The sequence below is a fragment of the Centruroides sculpturatus genome, unplaced genomic scaffold (genome assembly GCF_000671375.1).
Source record: "Centruroides sculpturatus isolate CEXI.00-Female unplaced genomic scaffold, Cexi_2.0 scaffold125, whole genome shotgun sequence".
Lineage (NCBI taxonomy): Eukaryota > Metazoa > Arthropoda > Arachnida > Scorpiones > Buthidae > Centruroides > Centruroides sculpturatus.
The window spans coordinates 633,149-640,229 of NW_019384337.1; the positions used below are offsets into that span (position 1 = coordinate 633,149).

At 27.9% G+C, this 7,081-nt stretch overlaps 1 protein-coding gene across 1 annotated transcript in view; it reads right to left on the reverse strand.

Annotated features, from left to right (window-relative positions):
• Positions 1-2,619, reverse strand: part of LOC111632500 (tyrosine-protein phosphatase Lar-like) — a 395,822-nt gene extending 393,203 nt beyond the window's left edge. Inside the window, exon 1 of the mRNA XM_023377009.1 lies at positions 2,466-2,619. The gene's annotated coding sequence lies outside the window, so the exon portion shown is untranslated. The remainder of the gene's footprint in view (positions 1-2,465) is intronic.
• Between the last annotated feature and the right edge of the window lie 4,462 nt (positions 2,620-7,081).

A 7,081-nucleotide genomic window follows, 5' to 3' on the forward strand; every position in this document is an offset into this window, starting at 1 on the left:
CACAGATTATTATAACTCGCGGATTTTTTTTTTTTTTTTTTTTTTTTAACCAGCCAAATAAATTATTCTATGTAGAAATTAACGTTCCTGTATTTTATTTTTTTCTTTATTTAAACTCTTAAAATCCAAATTTTTTATAATTAAATTTTGCTAAATAAATATTGGAAACTATTTATAAATATTTTGAATTTCTTATAAATTAAATTCTTTAGAAACAACATAATCTTTACATAACTAAATGAATCATTTAGGGATCAAATTACTTCTTATACGGTAGACCCCCCCTATAACACTGTAGATAATTCCGTGTTATATGAATTCCATGTTGTACGAGTCACTTAGATTTTACAAATACATGTGCCGGGCTGTGAACGGCTCAAGTATTTGTAAAATATAAGTGACTCGTACAACATGGAATTCATATAACGCGGAATTATCTACAGTGTTATAAGGGGTCTACTGGTATATTAAATACTGTACACTAAATTGGTCTTTTTCCAAACCAATTTACTTTATAAAAATTTATTTTTATAAAGTAATAAGATCATTTAAAGAATTAAGTAAACCTTTCTTTAATAAATAAAAGAACAATTTTAAAGTCAAACGAATCTTATAAACCAATAAATATCTGGCCGATGTGGTCAGCTTACGACTCTGAGGTTTTCAGGATCGAATAGGGGAAGTCGAAAAGCCCCAGAAATCTTTCACCACCCGGTAGTTGGTCGCGGGTTCGCACCTCACCAGCGTGGAGTTTTCCGGGTTTTCGTGACGTGTGTAACACCTAAATAGGTGCCAGAAAGTCCTCCTGGGAGGTATCCTTCCTTGGTAGATCGCCCATGTATCCAATCGAACAAAACCAACCCTCACTTCCCTTTCGCCCCCACCGTGGGCTTGGCCGAGTCTACGATGGGTGTAGAAAAAAAAGGCACTTAATTGTCCACAGGCCGAAAAGAGCCAAAAATAAAAAAAAAAAAGATAATAAATGTCTTTAAAAAAGACTTAAAATGTTAAACTTTGTTTAAATAAATTAAATAAAATATTCCTTCGTAAGGAATGTTGTAGTAAGGATCTACAGCAGGGATTTCCAACGAAATCGATATAGACCCCTAGGGGTCAATGGAATTTTGAAAGTGCTCGATGATGGAACTCAAGAGGTCAACTGAGGGGGTCGATGGAAAAATTAGATACTTATTGTACTTTTTGACAATTTCAGACAACTTTGAAATAAGAATAATAACAATCACGTGGGAAATTCATTAACTGATTTAATAATTTACTTGATATATTATGCAAAATCTTGTAAAATAACAAAAAATTTTAAGGGGTCTTTTTAAAAAAATATATTTTCTATATGGGGTTAATGCAAGTAAAAGGTTGGGAACTCCTGACCTATAGGCTAAGACGTTTTATTCAAACAGCCTGAAGAATATGAAAGTCCAATGTTGCGGTTTACTCGCATTTAATTTCAGATTTAAAAAAATTTTTTTTTTAGTCTCTTGAGATCAAAATAATGAAAAATATTTATTAAACGTGAAGAAGAATGATTTGCTTGAATTATCTTAATTAAGTAAAGAATTTGTAGAAACGTTAAAGAGTACAATGGAAGAAACAATGATTTGCAGTTTTAGTCTTCTAATGCCCCTTTTAATTGGAACTTATAGCTTCGGGGATTAAGGTTGTACCTGATAAATTAAGGAAATGCTAGAACTACAGTAAATCCCACAGTAGCCATTACACTAATTTGTGTAATGGATAAGACAGAATTGCTGCAAGTCTGTTGTCAGAATGAACTTCTATTGTGGGGTTAAAGTAGCAATTACTGTATACACGCCTAATATTGCATATAATGCAACTTTAATTCTCATAAATACACAAAAAAAGTATAGAAGAGAATGACTCAAAAACCGCAAATTTTTAATAACAACTATAACCTATTTTAAACACAGTAATATCTACATATTTTATGAATTCAGACAAAAGGAAAAGTTTTTAGAAAATTAATAAACAGTTTAAAGTAAAAAAATGTCTGAAATCTTCGTAATAATAGTACCACACCCGACAACAGCAATTGAATTAGCAATCAAGAAAATTTCAATAATTAAAGAACATTTCTGAGAAATGCAATAAAGAGAGTTATCCATCAATGTCATTCAATGTATTGCAAGAAATGTTTCCTATATGCTTCATGCCATCTGGTTTGGCTTAGAGAAACTAATTATCACTCTAATCTCTTCTTATGTTTTTGTAAGTACAAGAAGATTCTCATATAATATCACCAGGTTAATGTTACATACATCCTTTCCATAAGTATCAAACACGTTGGGAATTTTTTCTAATTATTTTTATTTCTTTGTTATCTGATTTCGTTCGTATTTAATTCTTTTTTTTCACTTGTAATAAATTAAACAATAATAAATAAATAAATTATATGAGAAATTAAGTAAAAAATAAATAATAATTCCGACCTTTGAGAGGGCCTTTTAATTATCCATGGTGAATTTGGCCAGCCTCACAACGGGGTGGGACTGACACTCCCAAAATTCCTGAGATTTTTTTGACCCGTACGAATTCGAATCCGGATCCTTCAGGACGGTAGTCTGACATCTTAATAGGTTATAAAATTCTATTTATGTATTAAAAGTACCTTAAAAATATAAATATAATTTTAATTATTATTAAAAATCTTATTTATTTATCTTTAAAAATATTTTTTTCTTTTTAAATTTCAACAAGTAAAAGGATTGAAGTGTTCTTAAAATCTTCAAGTAGAGATTTTAAAAACACTTCAATCTCTTCAATTACCTTCTTAATAATTTAAAATTTGGATATTATTTGTAAAAATATATTAAAATATCCTATATTTAACAAATATATAATTATTTAAATAATTTCTTGTATCTAAATTCAACAAAACAATGTATAAACTCCTTTAAAAATCATCTTTATCCAAAGAATTTGGATGGAATTGCATTTCTACAAGAAGAAGAAGGGGGGGGTGATTTTTTTTTCTCTTGAAACCTAAGAGGGATATGAAATAACACGGTTTCTATTTGAAGGGTGTTTCGATAATTTTCAGCAGAAAAATAAACGAACTGAAAGAAAACCACAAGAGAAAACATCAATTTAAAAGTTGATATATCGATCGAAGAATTTCTTTAAAAAGAAAACATAAATTCTTATATTAAAAAAAAAAAAAAAAAGTTTACGATTCCGCTTTAATGGGACATTGAAGTAATGTTTCTAACATAGGTTTTATTTCTAACATAAATTGGTTTTCTTATATATAAATAAATTCTCGTAACTCACAAACCAACGAAATAAAAAAAAAAAAATTCGACACTTTCCTTCTTCCAATATAAAAGTTAAATGTATGCCGCCGCTACCAGTAATTAAAATATTCATAATGGTGGAAGAGGACGAAAGAAAAAAAAACACCCCTCGTCTATATAGTTTATATGTAGATTGATCTGTTTGTTGTTCATAGAAAATTACATTACATGGTGTGAAGATTGATGTATTGGGTTTCTCTTAAAACAAATGGACGATCGGTCTATGATTTAAATAAATTATCCTTAACTTAAAGTCTAGTCTCTGTAAATTATACGAATTTTGACTTTGTAACGGATGATAATCTTTGCAATCAGCGTAAATTATCATTTTATCATTGTTATTATTACCATAATAATAATAACTCGCATATATATATATATATACTCGAGATGAATTATCTCATATTTATCGAAATTCTAGCCTTTTCTACACAAATTTTCTTTAAAGAGAAATTAATGATTAGTTGATAAAGATATAACTTCAACAAAAATGTTTTTCTTAAGTTTGTTTTGCTATAACTTGAGAAAAGTTTTTGGTACAGAAGACGTCAATTTAATTACTGTTGTAGCAACACCTGGTGAATCGAGAGCCAAAAGCGATCTAGACAAAAAAAAAAACAAAAGAAAAATATGCTCCTAGCAGAAAGAATTTGAACTCTATCATTTATTTGATTTCTATTGGAACGGGCAGACACAAATTTAATTACCTCATAAAAAAAAAAATACTTCGAAAAAAATATATTCACCATGTGTACTGTACAAGTTTTTGCATAGAAAATATAGCCGAAAAATAATTTTTTTTAATGTAATTTACGTTATATAAAATTGGTTATATTATATAAAACTTAAATTTAGAATAAAATAGATTTTTTTTTTTATTTTATGATCTATAAATAACGTTTTTGTTATTATCAGAATCCTACACAAAATACAATTTTAAAGTTTTATTATATTAAAAAGTAATCTTTCTTTACATTTTTATAATATAATTTGGAGAATTACACCAACTGTAAAACCAAGAAAGAAATGTATAAGTTATATAATAAGATTTTTCTTCATTCTTATTAATAATATGCTTTCTATGCTCTGTGGATTACCTTCTTGGCATCATATTAATAGGAAAGTAGAAGAATCCTTTTGTGTTTTATAGCCTAATTTTTTTATACATTTTTTTAGGTGTGAGAAAAACTTTAGTCATAGCATCCAGAGACAACTTGCCCCTTTGCTCCCCTACGACGTTCTTGTTATTATCGACTTTATAAATGACGCAACGGTATTGAACGAACACAAAGTCGACCCTCTACTTGTAATATAAAAGTCTATAGACATAAATCTTTTATTGCGAGAAACTTATAACTTGAAAGTAATTTATTTTTATTAACTTTAAAAAAAAAGAAAATTTTTTATACAAATTGTAGAAACTTATACCATAAAAATCATATAAAAACAATTGATATGTTAAACTGAAAATTATTCTTATAGAATTTAGTACCTTTTTATTCGGAAGCATTTCTTTGTGCCAAGTTTTACTTACTTTGAAACATTACGAGAAGATACAGAAATAATAATAATAATAACTAATGTTAATTTTATATTACACAACAATGTTAACTTTTATTACCAAGTCACACTATTTGTCTTACTTTTCGATGGTAAAAAGTGTAAATTTAAGAAGTTACTATGTAAACAAACGTGAATAAGATAGAGAAGATAGAAAATTCTGACTCGAAAGTTTACATGAAAAATCCCTCGGCCTGGACAGGACTCGATCCTAAATCCTCCACCTTGACAAGAGATCTCCTTATCTCCTGGCAATCCGACAGAATCTTGAACTTCGATATTCCATTATTGAATTTTCTAAAATCTAAAATTGTACATATTGATTCTCAAATACTTCTTCATACATCAGATTTCTTTTATTTAAATCGTGTATATCTTTAATATAAATATTTAAAATTCGTTTTGTTATATCATAAGTAAAGTTTCGTATACTTTTTGTATCGATACTTTCCGTTAATTATCATTGGTTTTGATTGAAATTAAAATTATAGAATTAAAAAAAACATACGTTACTTTGGTTATAGATTACAGTCGACCCCCCTATAACACTGTTGATTATTCCGTTTTATATGAATTCCATGTTGTACGAGTCACTTAGATTTTACATATACGTGAGCCGTTTACAGCCCGGCACACGTATTTGTAAAATCTAAGTGACTCGTACAACATGNGAAAAAAATATATTCACCATGTGTACTGTACAAGTTTTTGCATAGAAAATATAGCCGAAAAATAATTTTTTTTAATGTAATTTACGTTATATAAAATTGGTTATATTATATAAAACTTAAATTTAGAATAAAATAGATTTTTTTTTTTATTTTATGATCTATAAATAACGTTTTTGTTATTATCAGAATCCTACACAAAATACAATTTTAAAGTTTTATTATATTAAAAAGTAATCTTTCTTTACATTTTTATAATATAATTTGGAGAATTACACCAACTGTAAAACCAAGAAAGAAATGTATAAGTTATATAATAAGATTTTTCTTCATTCTTATTAATAATATGCTTTCTATGCTCTGTGGATTACCTTCTTGGCATCATATTAATAGGAAAGTAGAAGAATCCTTTTGTGTTTTATAGCCTAATTTTTTTATACATTTTTTTAGGTGTGAGAAAAACTTTAGTCATAGCATCCAGAGACAACTTGCCCCTTTGCTCCCCTACGACGTTCTTGTTATTATCGACTTTATAAATGACGCAACGGTATTGAACGAACACAAAGTCGACCCTCTACTTGTAATATAAAAGTCTATAGACATAAATCTTTTATTGCGAGAAACTTATAACTTGAAAGTAATTTATTTTTATTAACTTTAAAAAAAAAGAAAATTTTTTATACAAATTGTAGAAACTTATACCATAAAAATCATATAAAAACAATTGATATGTTAAACTGAAAATTATTCTTATAGAATTTAGTACCTTTTTATTCGGAAGCATTTCTTTGTGCCAAGTTTTACTTACTTTGAAACATTACGAGAAGATACAGAAATAATAATAATAATAACTAATGTTAATTTTATATTACACAACAATGTTAACTTTTATTACCAAGTCACACTATTTGTCTTACTTTTCGATGGTAAAAAGTGTAAATTTAAGAAGTTACTATGTAAACAAACGTGAATAAGATAGAGAAGATAGAAAATTCTGACTCGAAAGTTTACATGAAAAATCCCTCGGCCTGGACAGGACTCGATCCTAAATCCTCCACCTTGACAAGAGATCTCCTTATCTCCTGGCAATCCGACAGAATCTTGAACTTCGATATTCCATTATTGAATTTTCTAAAATCTAAAATTGTACATATTGATTCTCAAATACTTCTTCATACATCAGATTTCTTTTATTTAAATCGTGTATATCTTTAATATAAATATTTAAAATTCGTTTTGTTATATCATAAGTAAAGTTTCGTATACTTTTTGTATCGATACTTTCCGTTAATTATCATTGGTTTTGATTGAAATTAAAATTATAGAATTAAAAAAAACATACGTTACTTTGGTTATAGATTACAGTCGACCCCCCTATAACACTGTTGATTATTCCGTTTTATATGAATTCCATGTTGTACGAGTCACTTAGATTTTACATATACGTGAGCCGTTTACAGCCCGGCACACGTATTTGTAAAATCTAAGTGACTCGTACAACATGGAATTCATATAAAACGGAAT